Source organism: Bombina bombina, chromosome 5, assembly GCF_027579735.1.
Source record: "Bombina bombina isolate aBomBom1 chromosome 5, aBomBom1.pri, whole genome shotgun sequence".
Classification (NCBI taxonomy): Eukaryota; Metazoa; Chordata; class Amphibia; order Anura; family Bombinatoridae; genus Bombina; species Bombina bombina.
The window spans coordinates 214,061,932-214,076,301 of NC_069503.1; positions in this window are offsets into that span (position 1 = coordinate 214,061,932).

The window sequence follows — 14,370 nt, forward strand, 5'->3', positions numbered from 1 at the left end:
AGCGGTCTTAAGACCGCTGCTTCTTAACACCTCTTTCTGGCGAGCCTGAAGGCTCGCGCGGAAACAAGGGGAACAGGGGCCATTGATGAATTGAAGATAATCTGATCTTTAGGCCCTAATTCTAAAAAAAATTGCCATTCAATATGTGGTTTTCCACGAGAGTCCCTGAGAGTGGTGAGATGTCTCCCATACAAATAATGAAATCTATCTGCTAGATTGCAGTATAAGCCTTATAGTGAGACAACCTGTTTTCAGGGGAAAAAGTGGCTTTATATCATTCCACCAGGGAAAAAGAAGGGCTGGCGAGCATTCTTATAGACACTCACCAGCCCTGAGATCTTTTTAGAATCGAAGCCTAAATGAGAAAACCTGAATTTCCGAAGCCAACGGTGGTCATTATCATAAATTCATTAATGAACTGTTTCCTTACGGTCTGTGCTTTATTTGCTTTCATGACAATTTTGTTTGCTTTATTAAAATATCTGCAAAAATTCCCTTGAAATTTGTAATAAGGCCAGTGGCTGCACACTACACCCAGGAGCGTCACCCTAAAGGGATACTTAAGTAAAAATTAAACGTATATAGAGTATGAAATAAAATAAAAAACTTTCTAATTTACTTCCATAATAAAATTGTGCACAGTCTTTGTATATGCACACTTTCTGAGGCACCAGCTCCTACTGAACATGTGCAAGAGTTCACATTGTATAAGTATATGAGTTGGTGATTGGGTGATGGCTGTCACATGATATATGTGGGACAGAGTTATAGAAGAAATTTTGAAATTTGTCAAAAAACCCTGCTCATTTGAAATTTAGTGTCTTTTTATTATGCATTTTTTGGTTCTACTGTATTTTTTTTCACAGTTCATTTATTATTTTCCATTTTGTATCTGGATATTTCATTTTTTTAATTAAGATATATTAAAGGGACAGTCTAGTCAAATTGAAACATTCGTGATTTTGTTGCTTTGTTCTCTTATGTGAATGCATTTGACAATTTTTCACAACTAGAGGGTGTTAATTCATGTGTGTCATATAGATAACATTGTTCTCACGGTCGTGGAGTTACTTATGAGAGGGTACTGATTGGCTAAAATGCAAGTCTATCAAAAGAACTGAAATAAGGGGGGCAGTTTACAGAGGCTTAGATACTCCGTAAAAGTATATTAATATAACCATGTTGTTTATGCAAAACTTGGGAATGGGTAATAAATGGATTATCTATCTTTTTAAACAATTCAAATTCTGGAGTAGACTGTACCTTTAATGAATTTCAGTACTGAAAAATAATAAATTAATAAAATGTGATCTTTTTCTGCTAAGTGAACATAGGTTCTGAATAATCTGCTCACTTATCTTGTACAGACAAGATACACCTTGCAGCTAGGACACATTGTACAAAATGTGTAATCTCATAAAACTGCATAAATCAGTAACTCAATACAGAAATACAAACATGATTAAATTAGGAGTGAGCATTGTTTATATTCACTTTAGTGAAGTTAATAAGTGTAGCATTTCATACTGTGCAATGCTCTAGTTTGTTTTTACCTAGATACAGTTACTTATTTTTGATAAACTCCAAAGCATGTATGACACTTTATTAAAATAGAATGGCGCCTGGGATGCATTTAAAGCAACTGTATCTTGTTTCAGCACTATATGCTTCTTGAAGATGTTTGCTGACAAGATAAAGCATATGAAATATTTTTAGATCCTCTGTGTAAATGGATTATATGAGTTCTCTCTTTAAAAAATAATACAAGGCAGATATCTAGTTTATAAATGGTTATAGACAGTGAACCAGATGCAGTTTTTACTATCTTGCAGATTTGTTTTTATATAAAGTTGCAAATAATGGCTATTGCTGAGCTAAAAAGCTAACCAGTTGTGAGTAAAAATAAAAAAAAATATATACAAAGCATATATCAGCAGTTAAAGTAAAGATAAAGTTTCGTGCCTATGAAAAGCCCTATTGATTGTTCAACATCATTACAATGCAGTCGCTAACTTTTTTCCATGTTCAAAGTATACTTTTGAAGACATATAACTTTTATTTTTCTCTACCGTTTCTTTGGAGACTCCTCCCAGCTGCTACTTCCGCGATTGTGTGTGTCATCGTAGAGAGCTATCCCACCTGCTCTCTACGTCGGCTGATTGCGCGTGCACGGTAAAATTTTCATCTGCGCATGCGCAACTTTCAAATATTTCGTTTAACAATATACTGTTTAAATGAAATATTGCTAATATTAAACCTGAAAATGAAAGATACAAACAGTATTGAAGTGCTTCTATTCACTTGTACCACGATCGTTCTGTAAGCTGTTGTTTCCTGCAGAATTAGAGGATAAGTCGCATGGAGCATGCGCATCTCACGAACGAGCACGGTGAGGTGTCAATCAATTATTGCAAAATGTCGGGCGGAGGAGAAATGGTTGTCGGCTGCCACTTATAACGTAGTAATATCAGTTATAAAAAAAGATATATGAAAAACGATAAATGAAACTTGGGCAAATTTTAGATGTGTTTATAGATAATAGTAATGCAAAGAGTGCCAAGGAGTTAGTGTTACATTAGATGACTGTAACCATAGATACAATTTATATAGTGTATAGAGCTATATAAGACAGGGTGTTAATGTGTGTGTGTATATGTATGTGTGTGTATGTATATGTGTGTGTGCATGTGTATATGTATGTCTGTATATATATATATATATATATATATATATATATATATATACACACACACACACACACACACATTAAAATGGGCGGAGCCATCTGAGGGGTGGGGCTAGTGCTCCCCCATCTTCAAAAGTCACCAGCTGCCACTGATTCCAGACCATTTCTGTGGGTGTCCCAGCCTAAACCTTTTCAACAGTGCTAAACTGGGCGCTTCTAAGTAAGTTTTTAAAATGCTTTATACTGGATTTTTAGATCAATATCTGTGCATATTATTCTTTATAGATGTGTCTATTACATGCAGTTAAATTAAAATCAGTGTATACTGTCCCTTTAACCATGCTAACTGAATAACCCCTTCACTGCTGGGAATTTCAAAAGTGTGGTGCTCAGCTCTAATTAGCAGACTTCTAATTGCCAAAAAAACAATGGCAAAGCTATTTATGTCTGCTATTTGTGCAAAAAGGGGATCCCAGAGTAGCTTTTACAATCATTTATGTATTATGACTGCAGTAGTTGTGTGTAAATAATTTCAGTGTGAAATCCAAAGTTTGCTTAAAAGTTAACTACTTTTTTTATTTGGCTGCCAAATAGTGGCATTAAATAAACCAAAATGGGCATAGATCAATACCATGGGTTGTCTACTTTATAAATACAGTATATATAGTTTTCATAGTAAAAAAAAAAAAAAGCTTAAACAGAGTCATAGCAAAAATTCTAAAAATTCTCAGGTAATTTGGGAAAGTTTTTCTCTGAGATTCTGGGTAGTAAATGGATTAAGGGCTAGAGTACAAGTGGAGCTGTATTTTCTGTTTTCGCTGTAGCAAAAACTCAGCTAGGATTTTCATTTTTGCGCCAGTTGGATTAAGCTTGTATTACAAGTTGAAAGTAAACTTTTTTTTCTCCAGCGGTAATCCAAATCGTGATCACGTTTTCGCATTCCCCCATAGTAGTCAATGGAGAAAAAAAAGTTGAAAAAAAAACCTAACACGCAGCTAGATTACGAGTTGTGCGTTAGGGTAAAAAAGCAGTGTTAAGAGGTCCTAACGCTGCTTTTTTACGCCTGCTGGTATTACGAGTCTTGAAGGTTTAGGGGCACCGCACACTTCTTTGTAAAGTCTTTATTCTATGGGACTTCCATAGCGCTGATATTACGAGTCTGTCCTGGGAGGCCAAAAAGTGAGCGGTACACCCTACCCTGTCAAGAGTCCTAACGCATTTAAAAGTCAGTAGTTATGAGTTTTATGGTACAACGCCGTAGCATAAAACTCATGACTAAAGTGCTAAAAAGTACACTAACACCCATAAACTACCTATTAACCCTTAAACCGAGGCCCTCCCGCATCGCAAATACTATAATAACATTTTTAACCCCTAATCTGCCGCTCCGGACACTGCTGCCACCTACATTATATGTATGAACCCCTAATCTGCTGACCCCAACATCGCCGCCAGCTACATTATATTTATTAACCCCTAATCTGCCTTCCCCAATGTCGCTGCAACCTACCTACACTTTTTAACCCCTAATCTGTCGCCCCCAAGTCGCCGCCACTATAATAAACATATTAACCCCTAAACCACCACACTCCCGCCTCGCAAACATTAGTTAAATATTATTAACCCCTAATCTGCCAGCCCTAACATCGCCACCACCTACCTACATTTATTAACCCCTAATCTGCCGCCCCAACGTCTCCGCCACTATATTAACCCCTAAACCTAAGTCTAACCCTAAACCTAACACCCACTAACTTAAATATAATTTAAATAAATCTAACTAAATATTACTATCATTAACTAAATTATTCCTATTTAAAATTAAATACCTATAAAATAAAGCCTAAGCTAGCTACAATATAACTAATAGTTACATTGTAGCTATCTTAGGGTTTATTTTTATTTTACAGGCAAGTTTGTATTTATTTTAACTAGGTAGAATAGTTACTAAATAGTTATTAACTATTTACTAACTACCTAGCTAAAATAAATACAAAAGTACCTGTAAAATAAAACCTAACCCAAGTTACACTAACACCTAACACTACACTATAATTAAATAAATTAACTAAATTAAATACAATTACCTAAATTAAATTAAATTAGCTAAAGTACAAAAACACTAAATTACAGAAAATAATAAACAAATTACAGAAATTTAAACTAATTACACCTAATCTAATAGCCCTATTAAAATAAAAAAGCCCCCCCAAAATAAAAAAAACCCTAGCCTAAACTAAACTACCAATAACCCTTAAAAGGGCCTTTTGCGGGGCATTGCCCCAATGTAATCAGCTCTTTTACCTGTAAAAAAATACAAACAACCCCCCAACAGTAAAACCCACCACCCACACAAACAACCCCCAAATAAAATACTAGCTAAAAAAACCTAAGTTCCCTGAAAAGGGCATTTGGATGGGCATTGCCCTTAAAATGGCAGTTAGCTCTTTTGCAAGCCCAAACCCCTAATCTAAAAAATAAACCCATCCAATACACCCTTAAAAAGCCTAACACTGGGGCGCGTCTCTGGGCAGCACCTTGAATGGTAGCAATATCAGTTGCTCCAAGGGAATCACAGATAATCTGCCTTTTATCAGTGGCCAAGAAGACCATCCAACTCCTGCATCCTGATATTAAAAGTCTACAGATCAAGCTGAGTCGGATGATACTATATTATTGATATTTTAACCCTTGGAAACTGATCCGGAGCGTTGAGGCCTAGGGCAGTTACTTCAGTAAAAGGTTCTCAACACCCCCCCCGGTATATTGTAGGACGGGTATGCAGTGCATAGACACTGATAACTTTTGTTAAAAAAAAAGGAGAGAGAATAACCTATAACACACCTCCTGACAGCTGAAATACTACTATCTTGAGAGAAAAGGGGCATAACGTATATACCTAAATCTCATGCTTTGTCCCTTCAATATGGCGCTGGACTCTAAATTGATCCTTCAGGAAGTCTCGGCCATGCTGGATCTTCACTATAATAAGCTTTGTGCAATTATTGACGAAGAATATGCCTCCCTAAAGAGTGTATGTGCGAGTGCTAAAGGAGAGCCACAAGTCTCACAGGAGCTGCATGTTGAATCTTCCATGTATCGGCTCCAAACACCTTTTGTGTCTTTAACTACAGACAGAGACCTTACCACTTGGTGCAAGCAGCCTGGCGAACTGAGGGAGCAGCCGGTCAGTTTGGAGTGGAAAGCCGCACTACCATATAGTGGTGACCTTAAAGAGGAGAATATTGCAAAAGACACGGCACTGCGGACACCACAGCGCAATGTGAATAACAGCCTGGACTCGTGGATTATTTTGTGGCCTGATATCACTATGGTACCTGTTTTCAGCGACTGGGATCCGAGACCTGCAAGTACATTCCTCCAGCCCTGCTTCGCTCCTCCGGAGGAGCCACCGGAGTCCTGTAGGTCTGCCTCAGGGCAAACTGATTCACTCGAGGAGGAGCTACAACCGCTGCTGGGGCTTAGCAGTGTGGGCTACTTTCTTAATAGCAGCCGTCGCCTGCAGTATAAAGGAACCTCCACATCTCGTGCCAGAGAAGCTTTAACACTATTTGTGACTGGTGTGCGAGGCCCAACTGCTATGAGCCATAATTGGAAACTGACATCAATGCCTGTGTGGGAATTGGACATTACACGAAACCGGTACCTCCACAAATTCTTGTCTCCCACTACCGGGCTGGCGGCACAGACCGAGAGCTATGCTGAGAGGATAAAGAGGTGGCGACTCATGTACTCAGAATCCCCCAACCAAGTGAGTGTTCCCCAGGATGTCCGGAATGGAGTGGGCTAAATTGGGAGCAAGGATACACCCATACTTTAGGTCTGGGACTACATGCCTGAGCTATTGTTACAGGGAACATTTACTAGATCGAGGTGACACGTAAACTAAACAGCTGTTTTTTCTATGATGACCATGTGTCTGAGTCATCATTAATGGCTATGGAACATTTTTTACCACTATGTTTCCCAGTGTTACTAAAGCCTCTTAGAACTGGTGCTGCTGAACATCTTATGCCACACACTTGTTTAGTCTCTCCTAACACCTGTATTATCTATTTTCATTGGGACAGAGACTCTTCTTTTCCACCATTATTGATTTTAATGTCTCTTGTTTCTATTGTCCATAGCTACACCCATGCTCAAGCTGCAGGGTTCTTGTTGCACCCATATAGATTATTAAGTATTTATGTGTGAGAATGTCGCTATTTAATCAAATGTCAAATTGCTAGAGCAGGCTGGGTACTCTATACAATGCTCTCACTCTCTTTAACATGTATGTTTTTATGGGACTATGCAGTTTAATTTTGTTAGGTAGACCTTCACCACTTCTCTTGCAGGATGATATGAGAAAAAAAGACTAGTTGGTCTGTACCATTTGCTACCCAACAAGACGCTCTCCTATGGCTGTGGTGCGCTGTTTTCTATCCCTAATAATATTTGTATCTACATCCCTAGCTGCTTCTTTTAAAATCTTTTAATGGTGGCTTGCTCATTATTGAAATAGGTTTTTTAACATTTGTTCAGTGTACTGTTTTATATAAATATATAAAAATAGAAAAATGAGGTTAATCATCTGGGACCCATGAGTGGTCTCCTTGGGTCAAATGTAACCTCTCGTGATTTTGCTTTACATTTCTGAGGCCCAAGAGTTGCCGATTATGTTTATTTTTTAGGAGGTTTGCTTATTCCCTGGCATACTGCTTGTATTTTATTTCCTTTAAATTTACTTTCAGAAGTATTCATTGTTAACTTGAGATTGTCTTTTTGTGTAAATACTGTGCTGTTTTCATCTGTCACTGTTTTGTATTCATGTATGCTTTATTTTGAACCTCCAATAAAAACCATAGAAACCCCCCCCCCAAAAAAAAAAACCTAACACTAACCCCCTGAAGATCGACTTACGGGGAGACGTCTTCATCTAAGCCGGGTGAAGTGGTCCTCCAGATGGGCAGAAGTCTTCATCCAAGCCGGGCAGAAGTGGTCCTCCAGATGGGCAGAAGTCTTCATCCAGACGGCATCTTCTATCTTCATCCATCCGGCGCGGAGCGGCTCCATCTTCAAGACATCCGACGCGGAGCATCCTCTTGTTCTGACGACTAAAACAGAATGAAGGTACATTTAAGTGATGTCATCCAAGATGGCGTCCCTTAGATTCCGATTGGCTGATAGAATTCTATCAGCCAATCGGAATTAAGGTAGAAAAAATCCTATTGGCTGATGCAATCAGCCAATAGGATTGAAGTTCAATCCTATTGGCTGATCCTATCAGCCAATAGGATTGAGCTTGCATTCTATTGGTGTAATTAGTTTAAATTTCTGTAATTTGCTTATTATTTTCTGTAATTTAGTGTGTGTTTGTTTTTTGTACTTTAGCTAATTTAATTTAATTTAGGTAATTGTATTTAATTTAGTTAATTTATTTTATTATAGTGTAGTGTTAGGTATTAGTGTAACTTAGGTTAGGTTTTATTTTACAGGTAAATGTGTCTTTATTTTAACTAGGTAGTTATTAAATAGTTAATAACTATTTAATAACTATTATACCTAGTTAAAATAAACACAAACTTGCCTATAAAATAAAAATAAATCCTAAGCTAGCTACAATGTAACTATTAGTTATATTGTAGCTATCTTAGGGTTTATTTTACAGGTAAGTATTTAGTTTTAAATAGGAATAATTTAGTTAATGATAGGAATATTCATTTAGATTTCTTTAAATTATATTTAAATTAGGGGGGCTAGGTTTAGGGTAAGACTTAGATTTAGGGTTTTATAACTTTAATATAGTGGCGGCAACGTTGGGGGCAGCAGATTAGGGGTTAATAAATATAGGTATGTGGCGGCGATGTTAGGGCCAGCAGATTAGGGGTTAATAATATTTAACTAATGTTTGCGAGGCGGGAGTGCGGTGGTTTAGGGGTTAATATGTTTATTATAGTGGCGGCAACTTTGGGGCAGCAGATTAGGGGTTAATAAGTGTAGGTAGGTGGTGGCGACATTGGGGGCGGCAAATTAGGGGTTAATAAATATAATGTAGGTGTCGGCGATGTTGAGGGCAGCAGATTAGGGGTTCATAAGTATAATGTAGGTGGCGGCGGTGTCCAAAGCAGCAGATTAGGGGTTAATAATATAATGTAGGTGTCGGGGGCAGCAGATTAGGGGTTAATAAGTGTAAGCTTAGGTGTGTTTAGACTCGGGGTTCATGTTAGGGTGTTAGGTGTAAACATAAATTTTATTTCCGCATAGGAATCAATGGGGCTGCGTTAAGGAGTTTTACGCTGCTTTTTTGCAGGTGTTAGACTTTTTTTTTTTCTCAGCCGGCTCTCCCCGTTGATTCCTATGGGGAAATCGTGCACAAGCACGTTACACCAGCTCACCGCTGACTTAAGCAGCGCTGGTATTGGAGTGCGGTAATGAGCAAAATTTTGCTCAACGTTCACTTCTAGTCTTTTAACAACGGGTTTCTGAAAACTCGTAATACCAGCGGTGAGTGAAAACTGCTCGTTAGCACCACATAGCAAAACTCGTAATCTGGGCCACCCACTCTCTCGCGCAAAGACCATGACATATTCTCATTAGCGCAAATGCTTTACCAAAATATGAATATTTCATATTCCAATGTTCTTTAACATATTTGTTTGTAATATGTGCATATCCGATTGCATACTGTAATATGTCAAACATGATCCCACGCTGTAATATATGAATATTTCATATTCCAATGTTCTTTACGTAACAGAATATGTTCTATTTATTCATAATTAAATATTTCTACATATATCTGATGGGTTTTTAAAAAAATATATATTTCAGATTTGAAATGAGTGTATATTTTCAAAATTACATTCAATTTACAAATTAAAAAATCAAATAGTTGTTAATAATGTGTTTTTAATATAATACAGGGTGAATTGAATTTTCAAATGACTCTTTTTGTTTGTTTTTTGCATTTTCCATACTGTCCAAACTTTTTCGGAATTGGGGTTGAATATTCCTATATGTGTACAAATATGTATTAATGTTTTTATGTGTATATATTTCTGTAAATACATATATACACATATAAATACATTATTTTATTATATATATAATCCTGCAGTAAGAAAGCGCACTCCAAAGGATTTATACAAGAATCCACTTTTAATGTACATTAACCCCTTAATGACCACAATGTACCCTGTATGTCACTGGTCGTTAAGGGTTTTTTCAGGACATAATAGCACAAGTCTAGCAAGAACACGCTATTAATGCCCTCCCTCCAGCAGGCTTTGTGGAATAGAGCATTATAAAAAAATCAAGTCTCAAAAAAAGGCCAGTGACACAAAAAAAGGCCAGTGTTTGCTGCACCCAAGGTTGTATTGAGGAAGTTTGGAGTTCACTTTGTCTATTTTTGTATATATATATATATATATATATATATATATATATATATATATATATATATATATATATATATATATATATATATATATATATATACACACATAAATAAACATCTTTAGACATGTATATGTATGTATCTCAATGTTGAAGCTATTTGCCTGTTTTTTTCCCCTAACACCTGAGATCTAATATCTTTGAGCCCTTATAACTTTTGTGTGCAATATTTTTTTTAGAATATTTTTTATTAAACAGTGTTATTATGAGTGTAACTGTACTTTGTAATGTGTTTTTGATGTTTTGTTACACTTTTTTTCTGAAAACAGTTAACCACAACTCTGAGATCGCGGTAAGGATTCTAGTTCAACTTGTAATATGAGTGCAATTAAAACGGAGCGCAAACAATCGCGAAAACTCTTACAAAATCGTTTGCCCCTTACTTGTAATCTAGCCCTAATTATTTAACCCCTTAACGACCGAGGATGTGCAGGGTACGTCCTCAAAAAAAAGGCAGTTAACGCCTGAGAACGTACCCTGCACGTCCTCGGTGTGGAAAGCAGCTGAAAGCGATCCTGCTCGCTTCCAGCTGCTTTCCGGTTATTGCAGTGATGCCTCGATATGGAGGCATCCTGCAATAACCTTTTGAAGCCATCCGATGCAGAGAGAGCCACTCTGTGGCCCTCTCTGCACCGGAGATCGGTGGCTTCCTTCGTTGGTGGGTGGGAGCAGTACCGGGAGGTGGGTGGCGGCCATCGATGGCCCTGGAGATGTGGAGGGGGGCGGGATCGTGGGCGGGGATGCCCGGGGGCATGCACGGACGTGCGCGCGTGCACGGGAGGGCGGGGGCGGGCGCGTGCACGGGGAGGGAGCGGGTGGGAACCGCTACACTACAGAAAAAGGTTTAAAATAAATTGGTTAAAAAAAGTAAAAAAACAAAAACGATCAATGAGGTGGTGGGGGTTTGTGGTGGTGGTGGGGGGTTTGGGGAAGCTACACTACAGAAAAAAAAAAAAACTAAGAAAAAAAAGCCCTTTTTTGTGCAAGCTGGGTACTGGCAGACAGCTGCCAGTACCCAAGATGGCCCCCAATAAGGCAGATGGGGAAGGTTACAGAGCTGTTTTGGGGGGGGGGATCAGGGAGGTTGGAGGCTAAGGGGGGTCCTACACAGCAGAAGAATTTTTTTTATTTTTTTTTTAAAAACCTAAACCCCCCAAAAAGCTTTTATTTTAGTACTGGCAGACTTTCTGCCAGTACTTAAGATGGCGGGGACAATTGTGGGGTGGGGGAGGGAAGGGAGCTGTTTGGGAGGGATCAGGGGGTCTGATGTGTCAGGTGGGAGGCTGATCTCTACACTAAAGCTAAAATTAACCCTGCAAGCTCCCTACAAACTTCCTAATTAACCCCTTCACTGCTAGCCATAATACACGTGTGATGCGCAGCAGCATTTTGCGGCCTTCTAATTACCAGAAAGCAACGCCAAAGTCATATATATCTGCTATTTCTGAACAAAGGGGATCCCAGAGAAGCATTTACAACCATTTGTGCCATAATTGCACAAGCTGTTTGTAAATAATTTCAGTGAGAAACCTAAAATTGTGAAAAATTTAACGTTTTTTTTTTTATTTGATCGCATTTGGCGGTGAAATGGTGGCATGAAATATACCAAAATGGGCCTAGATCAATACTTTGGGTTGTCTACTACACTACACTAAAGCTAAAATTAACCATACAAGCTCCCTACAAGCTCCCTAATTAACCCCTGCACTGCTGGGCATAATACACGTGTGGTGCGCAACGGCATTTAGCGGCCTTTTAATTACCAAAAAGCAATGCCAAAGCCATATATGTCTGCTATTTCTGAACAAAGGGGATCCCAGAGAAGCATTTACAACCATTTGTGCCATAATTGCACAAGCTGTTTGTAAATAATTTCAGTGAGAAACCAAATGTTTGTGAAAAAATTTGTGAAAAAGTGAACGATTTTTTGTATTTGATCGCATTTGGTGGTGAAATGGTGGCATGAAATATACCAAAATTGGCCTAGATCAATACTTTGGAATGTCTTCTAAAAAAAAATATACACATGTCAATGGATATTCAGAGATTACTGAAAGATATTAGTGTTCTAATGTAACTAGCGCTAATTTTGAAAAAATCACGTTTATCACGGGTATATGCTTTACTGCTCATATTACAAGTTGAAAGTAAATGGGATTGCTTGAGCACAATCACGATTTACTCTATAATGATTGCTGCGTCCTCAGAGCTCTGGTTAACTGTTAAGCAAAACAAAAAAGTGTCACAAAACATATACAAAATAATACATTACAAAGTACAGTTACACTTATAATAACACCATCTAATAAAAAATGTTTTTTTAAAAATTCACAAAAAAGGTTTAAGTGAAAAATGTTTCAATAACTAGCTCAAAGTGATAAGAAATTTAGTGATGTTGAATATGAAATTTAGATATTTTATATTCAATAGGAAAGCGATTTGAGTATTTATTGTTGATATGTAAATTGCTATGCAATGCTTAAAAAATTATAGTCAAACTTAAGATTTTAATGGTGATTTTAGATATTGTGAAGAGAATAGGGAATTTTGACATTTTGGATGATATAGTTAATTTATTAAGGGCTAGATTACAAGTGGAGCACTATTTTAATGTGCGCCTGTAAAGGGGCAAATTTGCCTGTTCACAGGCTCACATTAAATAACCAGCTATTACAAGTGGCTGGTTAATGCTTCCATGAGCCCGAAATAAAGTGCACAGTTCCTTTTAATAAAAAAATAAAAATATAAGATTTTTTTATAAAAAAAAACTGCACAAAGTAGTTATGAGGGGTTAAAGTGAGGGGATGTGGGGTGCCTTTACATTGCGGTCTATGGGGACCGTGATTATACTGTAAATATATATGTATATGCTTATATACATATATATTTATGTGTTAATATGTGCACATACAAATATAAATATATAAATATATATGTATATATTCATAAACATATATATCTTTAATTTACTGCCCAACGCTGCATGAATTAACCCCTGCGCTACACTAGGTGCTTTGCCGTGTCTCACGGCATGAGAACAAGGCTTCCATCAGCACCAATGGAAGCGAAATTTGGGCTCTACTCGGAATCTAGACCTAAATAAATTAAATGATAGGAAAGATAATATTACATTACATATGTCCGGTATAAGGGAAGTTTAGCCCTTTAGCATATATTTCTTTCCTATGGCATGGAGAGTCCACTGGCTATTAGCAGTTAGAAGACGGCGGGGTGGTCTTTGCTTAACTTCTAACATTATTGCTACCCCTATTATAGAAAGCCAGGGTTGGTTACTCTGTTCTTTCTTTTCTATAGGTCCCTGGTAGAAGTGGAGAAGCTGCCACACCTCAGAAAACAGCTCCTGCCTGACAGAGCAGGATTCACAGGTAAGTGCTTTCCCTTCTAGGTTAGAAGGTATCGGCACTATAGGGGTTAAATCCTTGTGGAAAGCATTTAAATACTGTTTTAGGGGCACTGCTTATATGTGAAGGAGGCATCATATTTTATTGGGACTCAGATTTGTATTTAGCTCAGCTTATTGGGCCCAATCACTTTTTGCTGTGGCTGCCGGATTCGTGGCATTTTTGTTTGGCGCAATTTTCTTTGCTATTGCCGTCATGTGACCGCTACTCCATGTGGAGTTATAAAATCATGATTAGAATAAATTATAAAATCATGATTAGAAAAATATACAATTTCAAAGAAGAATTACACATTAAATATGTTATTCATAGATAAAACATTTAGATATAAATTAAGATATAGAATATGGAAGAGTTATAAATTAAATTAACTTAGATAGGATTAGTCAGTTTAGTTAGTAATGGGTTAAATAGTGTTTTAAAGACAATGTATTTAAAACTGTGACATTTACATTCAGTTGCTGTTGTCAATCAAAACACCTATACAGCTAGCTAGACACATAGTATTATTAACACTCTAATACACTGCGCATGAACAAGTTAAAATAGTATTTTCTATATGTCAGCCAAAATTATAAAGTCTTTTAAGGAAGTTAAAATATACAAAGATAGCATTTTCATTTATGGTATGCTTTGATTTCATTGGCTTAAAATGTGTATATAAGCTTTGCCTTTGTATGAAGCTATTGTTATCTTCAGCCTCCAGATCTCGGGGTATGTATTCATCTTTCTGTGATTAATAAATAGTTTATGTCAACTAATATTTGATAAATATGATTATTAATTTAATCTGTTAGATAACCC